This window comes from Mus caroli, chromosome 13, assembly GCF_900094665.2.
Source record: "Mus caroli chromosome 13, CAROLI_EIJ_v1.1, whole genome shotgun sequence".
Classification (NCBI taxonomy): Eukaryota; Metazoa; Chordata; class Mammalia; order Rodentia; family Muridae; genus Mus; species Mus caroli.
This window is the reverse complement of record NC_034582.1, coordinates 110,018,620-110,041,099: the sequence shown is the minus strand read 5'-3', so window position 1 is coordinate 110,041,099 and position 22,480 is coordinate 110,018,620. Positions and strand designations below refer to the sequence as shown.

At 39.7% G+C, this 22,480-nt stretch overlaps 1 long non-coding RNA gene across 1 annotated transcript in view; it reads left to right on the top strand.

Annotated features, from left to right (window-relative positions):
• The first annotated feature begins 7,550 nt into the window (after positions 1-7,550).
• The window catches only part of LOC110307572, a 32,340-nt gene continuing 17,410 nt past the window's right edge, over positions 7,551-22,480 (top strand). The window contains exons 1-2 of the long non-coding RNA XR_002379422.1: positions 7,551-7,914; positions 8,022-8,135. This is a non-coding gene — a long non-coding RNA (uncharacterized LOC110307572). The remainder of the gene's footprint in view (positions 7,915-8,021; positions 8,136-22,480) is intronic.

Genomic DNA, 22,480 nt, shown 5'->3' with positions numbered 1-22,480 from the left:
TATGACTACCTATTTATATTCTCACAATAAAAATAACTTTTTTGCTTGTAGTACATTTATGATTGAGAAACTTTTAAGCAACTAACTTCTGTTTCCTACAGCTAGTCTCCTTACTTCTTGAAATGGTAAGAATACCATATGCATGTTGGCATTCAGTGTAAAGACTCAACAGGTTAGGTTTTACATGATGCTCGTGGGCTTCAATATATTTGTGAAATGAAAATGGGTTTGGGATGCTGAATGGAAAAGTCAAATACCAGTGCTGCTGGGGACAGAGTGGATTATGTACATCAGAGCAGTAAGGAAAGCAGCACAAAAGACCCACGAGGATAGCGGGGCACACAGTTTCCTGTCCAAAACTCAGGACTGAAACCAGCAGTAAAGGAGAATTAGGCCTCAGGGAAAATAGATGTAAAGGTGCAACTGTCTTGGGTGAACCTACAAACGTCGTTGAAGGGAGTTTACATTAAATGAGGAGAAAACTTCACTCCAAGTGGTGTTTGAATTTTTAAGTTGGTGTGGTGATAGAGTACTGTTGTCTATTTACTTGAGCAAGTACTTATACAGTTCTCATACATAATCTGGTATTCACGCTAGCCTTTGAGCTGCCCAGATTCATGAGACTTTTGACAAATTCCTAGATGATTGGAATCAGGACACCTTTGCCTTTTTGCAGATCATATCCACATGTTTCCAATGTCGCAATTTTCTTTTCGATAATGTGTTTTTATTTGACAACCCAGAATAACCTCTGGACCTTTCCTTCCCCCCCAACAGACTCTTGCTCTTCATGGGAGCTTTTCCCAGGTGTGGCTCTCTGTTCTAGACTCACTTCACTTATTTTCACTTGTTCTCAGCTGCCCTACTCTTGGAACAATCACTGGTTAGTCTGCTTAAAACCTTCATTTAAAAAAAAAAAAAACTTTACATGGATGGTTTATTTTACAGTCACTGAAAATTGGCTGAATATTGTTTGGCCTCTGCTACTCTTCCCAAATGTTAGTCCTTTGATTCAGACAGAAGTGACTTGTAATTCACCTAAGAAGACATGGCATTTTCAAAGATTTAAAACCTATCAATAGCTTAAAATTTGTGGGATTTGGTCTCAGAAATATGTTTTTTAATCAGGCACAATTAATTTCATATGAGAGTTTATAACAAGAAATAGTTTCACATAGATGTTGTGACTTTCCCTTCAATGTAACTATGAACTACATGGATAGGTGGCCTTCTCTCAGCATTCCACGTCTCTCAACTAAGCTTTTCCTAATAAACTACATTTGTTCTTGACAAGAGAGGAGGTCGACAAAGCTTACATCAAAGATGATATAGCAAAGTAAGATTTATAGTGGACTTGTAGGAAGAATCAATGAACAGAGATTTGATTGCTGCAAAAGCTCTGTTAGGGAAATGTGGAACACTGCTGTGTGAGCTAGATTGGATTTCAGTCTAGGGAGGTTGAAAGGCGTTCTCCCTCAATGTAATTGCAATATGAGAAGTTGTCATCCCTTGGATGAGTGACATTGGGAAAGCAGAAATTTGAAAGCATGCCAGCAGTAGCTATTCATAAAGGGTTTTCTTAAAAGGAAATAAAGGACAAAAGGGAATGTTGGAAATCTGTAATAGAGAAATAGTAGAGCACTCAAAGTACTGAGAGTAACATGGTCTGGGGGTGGCATATATGGGGTAAAAGTCAGTAAATGCACGTTCAGCCATGAAACAGAGGGTGATATTCTGCACCACATGGAGACATTGAAGAATAAAGCTCCCACTCACCTATGAGACAGCTTTATAAACACCGAGATGGGTGAGAATGCTAGTATAGTAAGTATAATGCTTGTTTAATAAGTACTAAGATGTCCTAGTATGACTTAGCATTTCCAAGATTCATTAGATTGTGTGTGTGTGTGCTTGCACTCATTGCACAATAATCTGAAGGATATCTTAAAAATTTATAGACCAGGATGGTGGCATCTTTTTCTTTAAATTCCAGTTAAATACCTGATCCACAGTGAATACCTCTGACTTATTTCTGTAGTCTGACAACTCCTAAATATGCAATCTCCCTATCTCCATTGAACTTCAAAATAACGTGATCAAATACTACAAAGCAAGTGTCTTTATTTCACAATTCAAGGACACTTGAAACTAACCAATGACCCTGCTTGTCATCATTTTTTCTCTTTTGTCCACTTACCAGTGAACCAAGAAATGGCCTGACCACCCACCTCATGGCTCTAGAAATCAACCAACCCCTGATGACTTTGTTCAAGTCTACCATTCAGTCAACTCTCATGGCCATCTGCACGTTGACTGTGTGCCTGATTATCTTACGACTTGTTTGTAACTTCCTTTGCTAAGTTTTTACTGAGTCATACAGATGCCCTCCAAATGGCTCGGCATGACGGAATCCGCTTTCATCTGCCAGGAACAGACTCAACACAAGAGTAATTGGCTTGTTCTGCAGATGCTCGCTCACATCTCATGTTACTTAGATGGAGCATCTGAATGGCTGACATTGGCTCTTCCTGCTCTAGGATGATTCCAGCTCAATGGGCATCTAGAGCTTCTTATTCATCTGCTTCTCCCAAGTCCCAAGCCAGAATGATCTTCTAAAATTTAAGTCTGATTTTGTGAGTTCTTTTTCTAAAAACCTTCAGGCTCCCTCGTTCTCTCGTTCAAAAACTTCTTACACATAACCATTGAAGATCTGACCCATGTTCCTCTCCCTCCTTATTTTCCCCACTCAGAAACCTGACTGCATGGTCCGCTTAGTGTGAAGAGCTGGCTGTTTGTCACATCCTCATACATGCTCTCTCCTCCAGCCCCAGTTCTCTTCAACTACGGTTGACTAAGACTGTGTTTTCGTTTCGTCCAAAAATATTCCTTCATATTCTAACTCCAAACTAGATAGTCTTGATAAATCTCCCAGTATCAACAACAGCTCCTCTTTTTCACTACAGTCATTTCAGTGGTTATTAGTTTGCCTGCTTCTTGCACCATGACTACCAGATGTGGGTTATTTTTCTTTTATTATTATTTTCTATTACTATATAATATAATTGTTTTCATTATGACATTTTTACACACATATATATAATTCTACGTTGCTCATATGACATCCATAGATACATTCTCTTGTGCAAGCCTCCGTCTCATGGTGGTCCCCTTACTTCCCCCATATTTTCCTAACAGTCATCTTTCTGTTTTATTATATATATGATATACACATATGTATACATTGTAATGTATATCATACATATGTATTATACATGAGATATATTGTATATTTACATATGTGTATCATATGTAATACATATTATATAGTATATGCGATATGATATATATAATATATATGTATTAATATGATATATCCATGCATTTTAAATTTATTTTATGTATATGGGTGTTTTGCCTGTGTGTATGTCTGTGAACCGTATGTGTACCTGTTGCCCTTGCAGGACAAAAGAGGGGATGGGATCTTCTGGGACTGGAATTAAACTTGTGTGCTTGAAGGTTGTGGTGGTTGGAATTTGCTTGGCCATGGGAGTGGGAATATTAGGAGGTGTAGCCTTGTTGGAGTAGGTATAGCCTTGTTAGAGGAAGTGTATCACTGTGGGGGTGGGCAATGAGACCCTCTACCTAATCATGTGGGATATCGTCTTCTCCTGCTTGCCTTTGGAACATGATGTAGAACTTTCAGCTTCTTCAGTGCCATGCCTGCCTGGACCCTGGCATGCTTCCCACTGTGATAATGGATTGAACCTATAAGCTAGCCCCAATTAAATGGTGTCCTTTTATAAGAGTTGCCTTGGTCATGATACCTCTTCACAACAATGGAAACCCTAACTAAGACAAGAGTACTGGGAGGTGAACCTGAGGTACTCTAGAAGAACAGCAAGTTCTCTTAAACATTAAGCCTCTTCTCCAGCCCTAGAAATGGATTCTTTATTGTACTCTGTCACTTGGCCACATATATACTGAATAAAATCACAAACATCCTTCTGATAAAGGGGGTTTCAAAATAAGTGGCAGGATTGAAAATATTTAGGATAGGTATTCTAATTTATATAATTGTTGTATTCATAAATCTAAGCAATTTACCATTCAGTGAAATATAGCAAGCCAAAGTTATAGACCATGATCCTCCTCCTCATCATTATTGTCGTCATATCCCTTCCTACAGCTCTATTACTGCACAAAGAGACAGGATTCCACAGAGTGAAAACATCTATCAACTCTCAGTGCCATTCCTGAGGAAAATGTTTTCATCTTAACTATAGATCAAAGGAACCTGGACTGAAAGGTCATTTTGAGGACCCTGGACAAAACATAAAATCAGATAGTTCCACATTTATAATTTAATGACAGTAATTTGCATAATGGAAGCATCATTGCTTTGCTAAATAATTGCCTTAAATAACACGAATCCCTGACATATTTAAGAGTTCATTTACAGGTCATTAACTGCTTGACACAAGAAAGTAGGATACTTCATACTACTAATCTATCAATAAAAATACATGAGTAATGGAATTAACACATCTGTAATTACAAGTCAGTGGGTAATTAAGGCTGCTTCCAAAGGAATTGCTTTCTTCTGACAAGCTATAAGTTGTAACAGATCTGAACTTTATTACACATACTGTTCTGACATCTCACTTCATTTTGCAGCTGTGTAATTGACAACGTTTCCATTCCTTATGTACTTCCTGCTTGACTACTTGGTGTCTATTTAATAGTTCTAAGTTACAGCAAATCTAAGTTTCTCCTTCAGCTGAACAGCAACCTTAGAGAGATTTCACCTCTCTGTCAATTATTCTTTGAAAAGTTTTTCTTTAAGTTGTTGCGTGGTACAAATATACCCATAGTTCAAGATCAAATTCATTCCGTCTCAAGTACATGAACGATTCATCCAGCCATACAAACATCTCTCTCTATGCACTACATCCACAACACGTTGTAATTCCTACTGAGCCTCAACTTAGAATTATCACCATTTCTAGGGCTCTTTTATAAAACAAACAAATAAACATTAAATTGAATCCCTAACTACTCTCCTTTTTCAATTAATACAATGCCTCTCTGTTAATGCTATGCTTCATTTTGTACATTTACTTTGTTAAACATTAAATGTTTAAGTTTTCAAGACTGTTTAATGGCTTTGTGTTTCTATTAATATTACTGAAGAACATGACAAGAGATTGAGTCCAGTCTCAATAGATAGAAGGTTGTCACAACCTTTCCTTCTTGAGTTCCTAACAAGGATGACTTTGAGAAGGAAGGAGTGGTCCCTGTGATAATGTACCATAACAATTTAATGAATAACTGATGTTACACCATTTTCATGTCATGGGAGTTCCCTTAATTTGTTGAATGTGAAAAATACTGCTTATTCATTGGACATGAGGCATGATACGAAGCTGTGTGTTGACAGAATGTTATCATAATAGTGAACAACTCACATTTCAATGCCCAACACACATGCATAAGCAAATACAAAATTCCACGAGCATACTGATATATTTGGTATGAGTTCTGATAGCATCTGCTTCCAGTGATCAAGAGCACTGTATCAACTTCCATAGTTCTGTTTAGCAAAGTTTAGAGAAGCCCACCAGCGTATATATTTTCCCATCAAAATAGAGTTTCCTAACTGCCTTATCTCTCTTTAAGGCAATTCTCTTCCCATAGTCAACATGGGAAAAGTGTTCCTCTTGTGTCTGTCATCTCAAACTGGCAAGATTAAATCCAGAATATATGAATCTTATTGTCAGCGCTCCAATTGTGTTATCTGTCTAAAGCACACTTTTTTTTTTCCATCTGTGGAATGTACTGGGTCATGACAAGCATTGTCTAGGAGATTGTCTTTCACCTTCCAGCACAAGGTCATTGCAAAAGACTTTAGAGGCCAGAGCAAGGGGAAACTTGTTAGAAGTGGTTACATTCACTGTCTTGTCTGGCGTCTTGTCTGGTGAGACAGGATGAGAGACTTATAGGTATTCTCTTGCTCAATGGATGCTGTGGTTTCATTTCTACCCAAATGGATCCTACCTCCTCCGATAGCATTTAAACCTCATGTGAAGAATGTTCCCAGTTCTCTCTCTCTCTCTCTCTCTCTCTCTCTCTCTCTCTCTCTCTCTCTCTCTCTCTCGTTAGAATCATCTGATTTAGCCACCACTCCTAGCCCAGCCAAGATTCTCAATTCCTGAATCTAGCAAATCCTGTAATCTTGATTTTATCATTCCTTTATCTTCCCCTTGCCCTATCTTACTTTAAAAAAATTACTCATTCTTTGAGAATTTCATTATGTGTTCCCATCAGCACCCTTTCCCAACTCTTCCCTGATCCAGCCCTGCCAACTTAACTTTGTTTTCTGTTCTAAACACACACACACACACACACACACACACACACACACACACACACACACACATGCATGCATGCATGCACGTGCCTGTGTGCACACTACCTTCAGGACCAATTTTTATTACCCAAATATTGTTGGATGCATTGGCTTCTTCCACTTGGTGTAGTCAACTTACTTCTTAGAGAAAACTCCCTCTCCTTCTCTCAGCAGCAACCCAGTCCCTTCTTCCAACCTGTTAGTTTTAACTTTTTTTTTTGACATCTTGAAGTCTTACTATCTTCTGAAGACTGCTTTATATTCAAATTTTTCTTGTCTATCTACTATAAAAGGTATAACTTGAAAATCTCTCTTTAATTGTCTGAAGATTTTTTTATTGTGTATGAGTGCTTTGCCTACATGCATGTATGTACTCCACATGTTTACCTGGCACTCACTGAGTTCAGAAGTGGCTGTTGGATATCCTGGAACTGTAACTATGACAGTCAAGAACCACAATATTGGTGATGGAAAGTAAACTCAGGTCTTTTGCATGAGAAAATTATGTCCTAAATTAGAGAGCCATTGACATTGACTTGAACATTTCTTAAGAAATTCTTCCCTAGTGATAGCAACAGACTTGTTTGTTTCTTCCACTAAATTGTAGAAAGCTTTTCTGAATAAGAAATTGTGAATGTTTTTATTTCTTTGTAACCTCCACCACTGGAAGGAGCAAGAAATGTCTTCAAATAAAGTAAAACAAATATTATTTAAAAAGGTATGTGGGCAAAATAATGATGCTGCTGTTGCTGCTGCTGCTGGTGGTGGTGCTGTTGCTGCTGGTTTGGTTGCTTTCTTTTGTTTCTTCTTCTTGTGCAGTGCTGAGAATGAAGCAGACCTAACAGATGACACAGAGCATCCCAGGTGCTTCACACATCTCTTTTAAGTGATTTCTTCTTTCTACTCTAATAGTAGTAAACTATAAAACCAGAGTAGTGTATTTCTACCTTGCTTTGTGGTTTTAGTAAAATAGTTGCCTATCCTACAACCAACATTAGGAAAAAATACCTCTCTACTCCATACCCACCCCTCCAAACTGAATCCTAATGCAATTGATCCTTACTGTTCTTTACTATTTTGCCTTGAAAGTACAGCTCTCTGATTGCCCCTCACATCTTGTTTTCTTCCAACAAAATCTGGAGAGCCCTGAGAGGATCAGCATCTTTGCTGTCTACAGAGTGAAATGTGGCAGGCCACCACTGAGCTGAATGACCGTTTAACCTTACAGCTATGCAAGTCTCCGGTCTGCTGTTGTGAGTGTTTTCTTATGCTCATGAGGCACAAACTTCCTGCTTCTTTTATGGAATCCTCAAGAGGTTCAACAAGACAAATTCATTTTGACATTAGACGAAACTACTTTATACCTTTGGGCATCCAAAGGCTAGTCCCCATCCCTTCCCCAGCTAGGAAGAGAGAGGTGAGAAAACTTCTTGAGAGATTGTAGGAACCAGAGGAACAGAGAGTTTGGTGTGAGACTGTGTCTCCTAGGAACATCGGAAGCTACATCAGTAAGTGCTCATCAACATGACTGCTTAAACCTGAGATGAACAAAGATGATACATATAGACGTGCTATCGTGGATGGAAGGAAAGCTCATAAGTTCTCAACCTTACAGAAAGAACTACAGGCAGCTAAGAAGAGTCGAAAGCTGGAGAAATCCCCTTCGTTAGGAAAGAGCACAGGAATTGATTATCCAATACAAAAAGATCAGCCCTGAAAATGCATAAAGGTAACGTTATGTAGGTTGACTGAGTTGTGTTTCTGTATATAGGAATGCACATACATGAGCGCAAGAGTGTGTGCACTTGCACATATGTATTTAACAACTCTTAATGAAAGAGAAGGCCATGGATTTGGAAGAGAACAAGGGGAAATATATGAAGAGTATTGAGGGAGAAATAGGAGGAGAAAAATGTAATTGTATTATAATTAAAAAAAAAACATTTTAAAAGAGTGTTGAATCATGAACATTTGGGTAATTTCCTAGACAACTAAGAGCAACCATGGCTTCCTTTACTAACATGAGGTAAGGACTTGGGTAGCAGGATAGAAGGAATCTGCATTTCATTCCAGACATAGTAGGCAGAGGAAGGGACCCCAGTCAAGATGGTCTTCAGGGGATGAGGGGAACAAGACAGCTGTGGAACAATGGAGCAAGAGTACCAAGAAGCATTGACTTCTCAACCTCCTAAAAGAGAAGCCCATATTAATCAACTACAGCCATGACTTGCCCTAGCATTTTTGCTTTGAACTTAAAACTCAGTAACTTACTTGATCTTCTCCATAATTCTGACTATGGTCCAGTAATCTGGCCATTGGCAACAGAGCAAGTGCACATTTGGCCACTGTTTCTTATTTTGTTTATAATCTATGTAATGATATTTTTCTGGAGCATGATTGTCAGCATACTTTTACCCACAGCTCACTTCCACAATTACATTCTAAGGACATGTATTGATTGATTGCTATATACACCATTCTGGTAGGTAACAACGTGAAGAATTAGTCTTACTGGGTGGTGACACTGGTGTCAAAGTTCTATCATCTAAGAGTTGCTTACCCAAGAAAGCAAGGTGAACAGACTTTAGGAGTCCACATAACCAATGCTCTGTTGCTCATGACCACTGACATGTTCCACCCACAGCACTCATGACTCATGACCACCCACAGCAGCAGAGGGACCAGAGTGAAATGTTTAAAGGCAGTGACATCTAATAAAACTGGCGAAGACTCAATGTTAAATATTAAGTTCAGGCTACAAGTTATTATGTGCTGAGCAAATGTCCAGGATGCTCAGTTTGTTAAAGAAACCTGTGCAATATTTATTAGCTTTTTATTGTTTTATAATGTGCAGCCTAGAGAACAAAGTACACATAGGCTCTAGGCTCTCCAATTATAACTCTGTGACATCTACCTCCATGGGATTTCTAGACCCCATGAAACATGGTGCCTGCCCTCATTCCCACCTACTTTTTTCTTCCCACTCAGTGAATTGAGCCTCTTTCTCTTTATGCTCCTGTCCAGTCAACACACCTTTGTCCTTATGCAGTGCTCAAATACTGTCACTCAGAAGATCCTCCCTAATCTTTGTCATCCATGTTTCATCCCTCTTTCTGTCTCATGAGGACACATGCTGAGTTTAGCTTCCTGTCAGTTCTCTGCAGGCTGTCAATGCCATTCCTAGCAGGTGCTTTGAAAAGCCATTTTGCCTTTTCCCCTCTTTAATCCTCTGCTTAAACCTTTACGATGGACTTACCTGTACTGTTTGAGTGTCTCTGGTGATTGAAAGTTCGTTTACGTTGCCATCAAGAGTAGCTATCATATATGGCATCAGATACAAATTATAAGTAAATATTGATTTAAGAAAAACAAAACAAATTTTAAGGCAACAGCTATAATCAAGAAAATTAATGCCAGTCAGGCTGACTAGATCATGAGTAACCACACTAATTTCTAGAAGCTGATGGATTTGTAACAAAGATACAATTGCATGTAACAAAACACCAATTAATATGCACTGTATGGTTTATTTCTATACATTTTAATATATATGAAGCTAATTTATACTGTTAGATTTCAGTATAGCAGTTATTACTGAAGAAAGCAAAATTACTAAAAACATCATAAGAGCATCTCAGGATGAGAAAATACTGCTTTTTCTACTAGATTTTAAAAATTTTAGTGACATACAAATGTGTACCTTACAAAAATCCTTGGGGCTTATACATATACATGCTACATATCACAAATTCCAAATCAACATACTTATTAAAATTCATCAGTATCATTTAGCAAATATGAAATGTGTACATTTTGTAAATATGTTTCTTGGCTTCCTGCCAGTAAAAGAATTAAAAGATGAAAAAAATAATGCTAGGATGGAAAGAGGTATTTACAGTTTCCATCCCTATAAAGCTTAGCACAGAGTAAGCATGTGACATGTCTTTATCACACAGGCAAATTGAATTCATCAGGTCATCAATGACAAATGAATGAGAAAATTTAGATTTAAGGAAGATCTGAACTGATTCTTTTTAAAATGGTCTCACTAAACTACTTATCCACATTAAGGCCTTTTGGGGTCCTGTAAGGCCAAAAATCTCAGCGTTACTCATATGTATGAGTCATACTTGCTACATACTTGTTCCCTCCTAAACGAGCTAGTCACACACTAGGGAAACGAGTTAGTGAAAGCAATCCTACTTAGAGCTTGCAAGCAACATCGACTGAAGCTTGCTGGCAATGATTCAGAATCCTCATAGAAACGCACTCGCATTTCAATAAGGATGGTTAGGATCTGGGCACATGCAGAAAGGAAAGGAGTCTTTTTTATTTTTTTATTACATATTTTCCTCAATTACATTTCCAATGCTATCCCAAAAGTCCCCCCTACCCCCCCCCCCAATTCCCTACCCACCCATTCCCATTCTTTTGGCCCTGGCATTCCCCTGTATTGGGGCATATAAAGTTTGCAAGTCCAATGGGCCTCTCTTTNCAGTGATGGCCNACTAGGCCATCTTTNGATACATATGCAGCTAGAGACAAGAGCTCCGGGGTACTGGTTAGTTCATCATGTTGTTCCAACTATAGGGTTGCAGATCCCTTTAGCTCCTTGGGTAGAAAGGAGTCTTTTAAGCAACAAGAACAGTGGGGTAACACCCGGAAGAGTAGGGACCCTGAGTGTTTTTCTGCTGCTTCCTTCTCTGCTGCGGCTTGGGATTTTGTTTTCTTTTACCCCACCTGTCCACTTGTGAACATCTGGATGCCTGGTAAAGAGATTGAAACTAAGTTTGTTCTTTTTAAATAGCCTATAATAATCAACTAAGGGTATTATAATACATCTGAATATAGCTCATGAAGGAATACAGTGACTGTCACGACCCAGGTCCTACAGTTGACATTGAGTGGATTCAAAGAAGGGGTGTCTCAGTCCTTGAGCCTTGGGAGTGTTTAATCTCTGTAGTGATCGGGAGTAAGAATAACAGTGATGCTCAGCAGTAAGTGCAGGGCACTCTTCTCACTATTTCATATATCCTGTTCATGTAGTGATTCAAATAACCTTTGTGGTTCGTTCCATTATTTTTCATACTCTACATATTAGAAAACCAAGGCTGGGGAGGCACAGAGACCTGCCCGAGGTCATATATTCAGTGAGCCACAGGTTCACTGCTTTCCGATTCAAGCTCAGCTTTGTGATTTCATCTCCCTCATCTTCAGCTCAGCACACACCAAATGTCTACGATAAGGTGGTCTTTTATGTAGCTCTTTGAGCTACTTTGTCATTTAGAACGACAAAAAGACCTTGTCAGAGGAGAAAGTCCCAGCAATGAGGGAAGTGACGGCTGATATACATGCAGCTCACACTTCTGGAGCCTTGCCAACAAGGTCATCAGAATCTTGGAAGTGTCTTCCAGAAGAGGTTGAGATCTGGACACCATCTGCAAGAGGGATTTGGAGACATGTCACTTTCAAAATACAACTGAACAAAACCTGGAATTTTCATAGTTTGTGTTCCCTGGGATACAGTGATGCTGATCATCCTCTGGACTTGTGAAGCCTAGGAAAGATAACAGATTGATTAAGGTCTAAAGCAAAATACCACTAAAACTATAGTGCATGCAGAGAGCTCAGGAGGCAGTTAGTCAGGTGCAGAAGGAACCAGCAGATAATAACAGTGACTTATCTGGTGTGAATTACTTCTTTTCTCAGATAGGTCACCACACAGGACTTAGCAATACAAATCAAAAGCAGAACAAAATGCTCATTGTATTCACGAGGAAAGGGAATATGTTCTGATGTGGATCTCACTCCCCTGGTACTGTCAACCTTGTTTTGTGTCTCTTCTCTCCTTTGATGCTGTGCTGTGGGGAAATGGCATCTGCAGACTTTCACGTGTTGTTATTAGCCATCTTCCCAATGGCCTTGAATGGCTGAAGGCACTAACTATAGATAGAAGGTATGGAAAAGAAGGTATTTTTATGGCATCTCTGTATCCCTGGTGATGGAAATTACCTTGGCAGTTGTCAGGAGGCTTTTCTGCTATTCTCTCTAGGAGGTAGCTTCTCTCATGAACCCTCCATCTTGCAGGCAGAGGGTTCAATATTTGGTGAGCAGAACACTGCCTTTTGTGGTCTATTTCTCTCTCAAGCTGTAGGATATGAGTTTTTCTCCTCAGTGGCTCTAGCCAGCATTTGCAAATAGATCACCATGGCTGCAGTTTCTAAAGGGAGACCCTGGTCTTTGGCCTCTTGTAACACTTCCCCCTCTAGCCTTACTTCTCTTTTAATGAGTGCAGTCTCCTGAAATCATTAATTTCTAGGCTGACTCCTTGTGTCCAGTTTGTATTAGAATCTTCTCCATCTGCAACCTGTCACCTTGCATCAAATCTTCTTTTCTATAAATACTCAATGCTATGACCTTTCTTCCATCCTTCCCGCTTTCTCTTCCCTCTTCTCCTTCTTCTCTTCCTTCTCTTCTTCCCTTTCCTCCATCTTTTTCTTCTTTTCTCCTTTCTCTCATTTGTCTGTTCCTTTTTAAAAGGAGGTTGAAGCAGCATCTCACTGTATAGCCTTGATTAGCCAAAGACTTGGTCTGTAAACCAGGTTGCCCTTGAACTTTGAGTGATCCTCTTGCCTCTGCCTCATGAATGCTGGGATTAGAAACATTGCATTGCTATATCCTGCATTGGTTTTTAATTTAGGCCTTGGTTACTATAACGACTCCATTCCTCTTGTCCAGAATAGAGGCTATAGCACATTTTTTTTGTGATTCTCTTATAGGTGTTAAATTAGTATCATAGTAAGGGTTTGTATTCCTACACAAAATATCCTGACCAAGAAGCAAGTTGGGGTAGAAAGGATTTATTTAGCTTAAAGTTTCATATTGCTGTTCATCATCAGAGGAAGTCAGGACTGGAACTCAAGCAGGTCAGGGAGCAGGAGCTGATGCAGAGGCCATGGAAGGGATGTTACTCACTATCTTGCTTCCCCTGGCTTGCTCAGCTTGCTTTCCTATAGAACCCAGGACTACCAGCCCTGCGATGGCACCACCCACAATGGGCCCTCCCACCTTTGATCACTAATTGAGAAATGCTTTACAGCTGGATCTCATGGAAGTATTACCTCATGGGAGGTTTTCTCTGTGATAACTCCAGCTTGTGTCAAGTTGACACACAAAACCAGACAGTATAGTTAGTAAATGAAAAAAATCATGGAAATGAATGTATAGATGTGTTAATCAATGTATTAAGGTGAAAAGGTGGAAACAAACTACTGGAACAATGAAGGAAACGATTTTTTTGTTGTCCTTAAAGATTTTAGGGATATTTGAGATTCACAGGAGAAATTGGTAGGAAAACAGTAGTGATTTCCAAGTATCAGGAAAAATGCAATTAGAGACAGGCTAGGAAATTTATAATTCCTTGGAGTTCTTAGTGTTTTTTTTTTTTTTTTTATTTTTCATGAACATGGTATAAACTTGATGTTTGAGGATTTTAACAGTAAAACCCAAAAGAAAATAAGGTCTGAACTACAAAGGGGCTTCATACCTATGCTAAGGACCTCAGATCTATGCTGCAAAACCATTTAAAAATCAGAAGCAAGGAAATTAAATGTTCATAAAAAAATTCTGATAGCCATGGCATGCCATTCTGGAAAAAAAAATCCATTTTATAGTCTCTTAATGTCAATACTTTGTTTATTTTATTACAAAGCCCAACTCACTATAATGTCTAGTCTTATTAAAAGTGACTCTCAGTGGCAATTGATGCTTCCACTGTGACTTGTTTGAGGAATGCTAATTGGATAATGCCCTCAGGTTTTATGCTGCTCCACTACAGTAAACATCAGGCACCTTTCATTTTCTTTCTAACCACTGATGCATCATCTAATGTCAGAGGTGTGCTTTCCTCCAGCTGCCAGATGGATGCAACGTGACAGTTGGCTAAGACTGGGCAATAATCTTATTGACAGATGACAGTTGTGCAGAAAATAAGAACAGCGTTGGGATTTAGGGAAGACAGTGTCACTCTGGAATCTTAGTCTTATAAAAAAACAGGCCTATTTTTTGTGCTCAGGGCTAAGAGCATAGCATGATCATTTGGATGTTAGACGATCCAGAGAGGACGTTGCAACATCTGCTTGAAAGAAGTCTTTTAAACTATTGGACTGCCTCTGTGTTCCCCTGCTTGAGGTTTTATGTGGTTGGGTTAAATGCCTTGGTTTATATCATCAGGAAATCCAAAGACTGACTCAAGGCTTCTGTATATGACTTAGAGAGAGGTCACCCCACCCGCCTTCCAGCATGTGCTGGTTTTGTTCATATGGGATTACACGCAAGCATAGAACTCAATCATACCTCACACACACACTCCAAGTGCAGCACTGTTGCTTTTCTTTAAACATTTCCATTTCCTAAGGTCTTTTCAGCTTCCTGTCACTGGAGTCTCTTCACTGGTTCTTCATAGATACCCACACCAGTAGTTTTCAAGTCCTTGATATTTTATAAATTTAAAAGATAACTTTTCACGTTCTTTGCTGACTAAGGAGACCTTTCTCCTCCACCATATATGCCAAGGTCCAGTGAGGAGAGACCTCAAGTTTCCATGAGGGTTCAACACAAGTGATCTCATTGCGAAAATATTACTAAGATTTAGAAATCTTCATTTCCTGGGTCCCTTGGTGACAAAAGTCTTTGAATGTGATGAGAAAATTGTGCTGTCATGTCAAGTCAGTCATCTTGAGGAACAAGGTTGTGCATGTGATATTGGAAGGTTGTAGGATTTTCTAAAATATAACCATAGATCAACTTTATGAGGGCCACAAGGTAGAAAACCCGTGCTGCTACGTAAGCCTTGATGGTTTGTTATTCTTGGAAATGGTGTGAAAGCACTCTAGCTTGGGATGGATTCCTTTGAGAATGCTTTCAGTTCCCTTGTACGCCTAAAGGTCTTGTCCATGAATGAGTTCACATTACATTCCTCTCCACTCCCGTCCTCCCTCCTCTTTCCCCCTCTATTCCCCTCTCTTCTCCTGTCTCCTTTCTTTCTTCCCTTTCATTTCTCTTCGTTTCCCTCTCCTCCTTTCCCTTCCCTTCTCCTCTCTCCCCTTCCCTCCCTCCCCTACCCCTTCCCTTCCCTCCTCTCCCTTCCTTTCCCTTCCCCTCCATTCCCTCCCTTTCCCTCTCCTCTCTTCCATTTTCATCTCTTCCATTCATTCTTTTCTTCCTTTTTCTTTCATCACTTGAAAATCTTTTCTACTTTTGTCCAAATTTTATAATTTCTACTGTTCTTTGAATGGTACTTCCACTATAGGAAATTCTCTTTAGCCCTTTGAATTTTAGTTTCTGCGTGTGCCCACATGAACATACATGCATATGCCACAACATGTGTTTTTTCTCTCAGCCCATCATATGGTTCGTAGATCTCAGGAGATGGAGCTGAGGTTGTCAGGCTCAACAGCAAGCTCCTTTCCCCTCTGAGCATCATCTTGCTGCCTCCCTTTTGTTCCATTTAAAATACAGTATTTTTTGAATCCACACACCTATGGTCACTTGATCTTTGACAATGGAGCTAAAACCATCCAGTGTAAAAAGAGACAGCATTTTCAACAAATGGTGCTGGCACAACTGGTGGTTATCATGTAGAAGAATGCAAATTGATCCATTCCTATCTCCTTGTACTAAGGTCAAATCTAAGTGGATTAAGGAACTCCACATAAAACCAGAGACACTGAAATTTATAGAGGAGAAGGTGGGTGAAAGCCTCGAAGATATGGGCACAGGGGAAAAAAAATCCCTGAATGGAACAGCAATGGCTTGTGCTGTAAGATAAGAATTGACAAATGGGACCTCATAAAATTGCAAAGCTTCTGTAAGGCAAAAGACACTGTCAATAAGACAAGAAGGCCACCAACAGATTAGGAAAGGATTTTTACCAATCCTAAATCTTATAGGGGAATAATATCAATATATACAAAGAGCTCAAGAAGCTGAACTCCAGAAATTCAAATAACCCCATTAAAAATGGGGTACAGAGCTAAACAAAGAATTCTCAACCGAGGAATACTGAATGGCTGAGCAGCACCTGAAAAAATGTTCAACATCCTTAATCATCAGGGAAATGCAAATCAAAACAACCTTGAGATTCCACCTCATACCAGTCAGAATAGCTAAGATCAAAAATTCAGGTGACAGCAGATGCTGGTGAGGATGTGGAGAAAGAGGAACATTCTTCCATTACTGGTGGGATTGCAAGCTTGTACAACCACTCTGGAAGTCAGTCTGGAGGTTCCTCAGTAAATTGGACATAGTACTACCAGAGGAACTACCAATACCTCTCCTGGGCATATACCCAGAAGATGTTCTAACTGGTAATAAGGATGCATGCTCCACTATGTTCATAGCAGCCTGATTTATAATAGCCAGAAGCTGGAAAGAACCCAGATGTCCCTCAACAGAGGAATGGATACAGAAAATGTGGTACATTTGTACAATGGAGTACTACTCAGCTATTAAAAAGAATGAATTTATGAAATTCTTGGGGAAATCGATGTATCTGGAGGATATCATCCTTAGTGAGGTAACCCAGTCACAAAAGAAGTCATTAGCTATGCACCCACTGATAAGTGGATATTAGCCCAGAAACTTAGAATACCCAAGATACACTTTGCACAACACAAGAAAATCAAGAAGAGGGAAGACCAACGGGTGGATACTTCATTCCTCCTAAGAATAGGGAACAAAATACCTATGAAAAGAGTTACAGAGACAAAGTTTGGAGCTAAGATGAAAGGATGGACTATCCCACCCAGGGATCCATCCCATAATCAGCCACCAAACCGAGACACTATTGCATATGCCAGCAAGATTTTGCTGAAAGGACCCTGATATAGCTGTCTCCTGTGAGGCTTTGCCAGAGCCTGGCAAATACAGAAGTGGATGCTCATAGTCTTCTATAAGATGGAACACAGGGCTCCCAATGGAGAAGCTAGAGAAAGCACCCAAGGAGCTGAAGGGGCTGCAACCCTATAGGTAGAACAACAATATGAACTAACCAGTACCCCCAGAGCTCGTGTCTGTAGCTGCATATGTAGCAGAAGATGGCCTAGTTGGCCATCATTGGGAAGAGAGGCCCCTTGCTCTTGCAAACTTTATGTGCCCCAGTACAGGGGAACGCCAGGGCCAAGAAGTGGGAATGGGTGGGTAGGGGAACAGGGCAGGGGGAGGGTATAGGGAACTTTCGGGATAGCATTTGAAATGTAAATAAAGAAAATATCTAATAAAAAAGGAATAAAAAATACAGTATTTCTTTATAATTTATTGTTAAATGATTTTGTATAAAAATATACTGTTTTGATCAAAATCTTTGCCCTTAAATTCCTCCTAAATAGCCCCTCCCACCTTTCCCATACAACATCTGGTACTCTACTGAGTCGGCTTAGTGCTGTCAATATGAGCCCGGGCATAGAGACATTGGCCACTAGAGCTATCAGAGACTGAATCCAAGGGAAGCTGATTCCTCACCAGCATCTATCAATTGCCAATATCTCCTCATCCAAGTATGGATTTTCCTGAACCTCTCCTCTCTCCATACTGGAATTTCAGCTGGCTTCATCTTATATGGCTTATGCATATAGTCATAACGGCTCTGAGTACATGTAGGCAATTGTCCTGTTCTGGAGCAGTCCTCCGTTGTCTCTGGCTCTGAATAATTTTCCACCCTTTCTTCTGAGAGGACCTCTCAGTGTTGTATGGAAGAAATGTGTAACCAAAGGACTCTACATTCTACCACTGGGTAACTCGCTCATCTACGTTCATTGCTGTTCTAGACACAAAAGTCAGGAAATGGAAATAGCTTAGTTGTCCATCAACTAGTAAATGAATAGTGACAATATAGTAATATGCATAATAGGATTTTGTTCAGCTATAAAGAAAATGTAATTATGAAATTTGCTGGCAAATGCACAGAACTAGAAATAATCACTCTGAGTGAAGGTATCCCAGACCCAGAAACACAAGCGCAACATGTTCGCTCTCAGTTGAGGATCCCAGCCCTGAATTATGAATATATTCATAATTCATAATGTCAGGAAATTAGAAGGTAGTCCAGAGAGGACTTCAAAGAAAGGTGGATGGTTGAATGTGGGCAGCATAAAGGGGAAAGGGAGTGACGTACCAGGAAGCACTAAATGAAGTGGGGTATGGGAAAGTAGGGAAGAGGAGACGGGAGAGAAGGAGAGAAAACCTACAGTAAAGATACCGGGCTTCTTATTTTTGTTGTTGTGTTTTATGTGGTCAGTCTCTCTGTGTTACCCAGAATGGCCTCTAGCTCTTGAGTTGAAAAGGTCCTCCACCAAGAGCCTGTCTTCCTAGGTATCTCAGACTAGAGGTGCACGCCACAAAGCCCTCCATACTCTTGAGGCCTTTGGCTTTATTTTTCAGAGATATGACCATACAGGGTCATGGTAAGGAATTCTGGGTTTTGTTCCTTTTGAGAATGAGTTTTGCTATGTGTCTCTGATTGGCTTTGAACTCATGATCTTTCTTTCTTGTGGACTGAGATGACAAGCATGCATGACCCAGCATGCCTTCCTTCTTGGATGGATTTGTCTTTAATTACTCTGTTTGGATTTGCTTCATCTAGACCTATAGCTTTATGCTTTGTGTCAAATTTGAAAAAAAAAAAACAAAACCTTTTTTTTTTCAGCAAGTATTGGAGTGGGATTTCTAGGCCTGCCTTCATCTCTCTTCAGAGATCCCATGATGCAAATGAAGGACCGTTTGCTGTAGGTTCATCCCTTTTCTGCCAGTTTGGAATGGCTCTCCTGGATCAAAGTATTCTGTCTTCATTCTGTTACTGAGATTCTTTTTTCAGCATCCCTGTTTCCTTCTTCATGTTTTCTCTTTCTCTCCTAAGGCAGTCTCTTTGTAAGATTTCTACGTTTTTCGTTTGTCTCCAGCATTGTCATGGAAGTGCTTTTGTGATTGATTCTGTCATAAAAGATGACAGCAGAGACTGAGGGTATAGTTAACTCAATTGGTAAAATGCTGGTGTGAGGTGCCTTGGGTTTGGTCTCCAGAACCACATACACTGGACACACATGGTGGTGCATGTCTTTAATCCCAGTTCTCAGGAGGCACAGATGAGGGGGGACAGGGTTTGGGTCCATACACCCTTAACAAATGCCACCACTCAGGAGGCAGAGGCAGGAGGATCTCTGAGTTTCAGGACTACATAGAAAGACTCCGTCTCAAAAACCAAAAGGATGACAACATCTTTTTTCTAAGAATTCTAGCAGCTGTATCTGTATCATCTTGAAGGTGACTTCTACCATCTTTTCATTCTGTCTCATATCTTATTGGTTCTTGTACAATATGTGACTTTCATTTGAAATGTGGAAATTTGGAGTACTAAGTTTTAAATTTCCAGATTTATTTAAAGTTCCCTCCTTCCCTCCTTTTTCCCTTTCTTCCTCTCTCCCTCCTTTCCCCCTTTCCCTCCAGTAGATCAGACTGGTCTGGAACTTACTATGTAGCTATGACCTTAAAACTCCTGATCCACTTGCTTCTACTTCCCAATTTCTGGGGTTATAGATGTGTGCCACTACACCTATAAGAACTTTTAGCATTTATGCACTCACTCCCCCAATTAAATCTAAACATGAACCAAATATTTGCCCAGATTTATTTAGATCTTCAGTGACATCATTTTCTTCCACTTTTTACTGCTTTATCCATTTACATTGGTTTTGATCTATGATGTTAGGGGGAAAGGAGTTCTTTTGGTGGTTTGGGTTTTGTTTGTTAGTTGTCCTATTATTTTAGGGAAGGGATTATGCCGTATTTAAAATCTGAGTGTTCATACACTTACACTCAATGCATTTCAAAATGTTGAGGCAGTCACTACACTGTATACCTTCCTCCTGCCACCCATCCTTCCCATGAGTGTATCTGCATTTTCTTCTCAATTCCAGCTGAGGATGATGGGAAGGAAACATGAGTGACCTGTCAGCAAGCTCTTTGACATCCCAAGGGTGAAGCTGAAGAGCCCATTTTGAGGGAGAAGGATTCCTGAGTTGGAGTGTCAGAGAATATTAGCTGAGGCATCTTGCCAAGTCTCCTATCATTCAACATACCCTTCCAAGGTCAGAAATACAAGTTGGCTCTGTTGAAATATTAATGAAGTGCTTTGCTTAAATCATCTTGCTTCAGATTTAGGTAAGACTTGGAAGACAAACAAAGGTGTATTGTAGCTTTTTAAACTTATTTTTCCTCCAAGGGATAGTCTTTTCTAGGTACCACAGTGCTGAGCCAAAGTCCCTCTTTCCGCTTACTTGGATGTTATGAGCATCTTTCTGATAAAAATGGGCTAGAGTGGTGCTGCCATCTTTGGACACCTGGCAACAGTTCTTGGCAGTTGACATAGAATGGAACACAAGTCCTTCCAAGCCTCTTAACTTTGCTTTTCCTCTCCTTAACTTTCTGCATCATCAACACCATAGACCCAACAAAAGAGCATGCCTTCTCTCAATAAAGTAAGGACTCATTTTCAATCAACCATGTAAGAAATGGAAGAATAGCTTTCAGAAATGAAGGCAAGATCATGAGTTTGAGCCAACTCTGTGTAGAGAGTATGTCTAAAATACAAAACAAAATCACAGAGTAGAATCCCATCATTGCCAAAGTGAAACAACTATGAATAATTTCACAGCATCAATGTGGAAAGTATAATGCTTTCACTATCAGAAAATAAACAAAAAGTATATTAGGAACTTTCAACTGTTTTTTAGCCACCTTATTTCTAACCTTTATGCAATGATGCAAATTTAGTAAATACCTGAAAGTCACATTTTGCAGTATTTATGAGTTAGAGAGGAGAGCTGCATGAAATAAGTTTCTTGATACCCATCCCTGTTGATTCCGTAGAGTTATAGGCGTACCTATTTTAGTGTAGGCTCATGTTGGCTTCTTCTAAGACAATAAAATACTGTTTGTTGAAAGCTGCCTTGTCATTGCCTACATGTTTATTGCTACACAACCCAACAGTGGATTAAAAGGAATAAGTCAAATATTACAGTGCTTTATAAATACTGGTGCTACTTTTTGTGAATTTCCCAGAGAGAAGATGGCACAAGATAAAACCTGCTTCCACAGTCTGTTGCTGCTCTCTGGACTGGAGAGAGATGTTAAAACCCAATGAAACCAGGAAGTCCTGGCAGTTTCCTTGTGGTATGTTTTTCCTAGATACTCTCTGCCAGAAACTCGGGCACCCGAGCTTGTTGAGTACCAGTTATCACCCTTAGCCTTACCGAGAATTTGTTGAGAAGCAACTGCATCTTCTAAAAGACTGATTTTGGTCCAGACAGAGATGCTGATTCATATCCATATGTGCATAACCCCAGGGCAAATGAGTTCTGTGCTTCACAACAGAAACAGCCCAATTACCATTACTAAGTCGGGAGAAGACTTACCAGTAGTCTAAGAACATTAGACTCAATAGCTGCAAGACAAAATGAGAAATTTCCTAAGTAATGCATGGAAGTAAGGGAGACATAGGTGCTGTTCCAAACACATACCCAATATACTGCAGACACAAACATAATGTTCAGCAAACAAAAGTGAATACTGCCCTAGAGCCAGAGGAGAGTTAAACAACGTCAAAACCAAATAGTGTTTTCAAGACCCAGCAAGATGGACACAGGAAATCACAGCAGCCATGACAGCAAACAGAAGACACGTAAGAACCCCAATCAAACTAAAATTCCAGCAGAGAGGTTGAGATGGCCCCATACCTAGATGGGAAGCTACTAGTGATCACCAGCTTTGGGGAAAGTTAGTTTTCTTTAAGGATGTAATTCCTGATATATTGAATATTTTCCAGTGGATGGCCCCACACTCAAGAGTATATATCCAGATCTAATAGGTGAGTATGGAATGGTAGTAGATACGAGAAGAGTTAGGAGAGAGGGGAGAACATGCTAAAAATATGACATGTGAAATACAATATGTGTGTGTGTTTGTGTATGTATGCATGTGTGTATATGCATATAAAGATAAGTTAAAAGGTGAGAGAGAGAG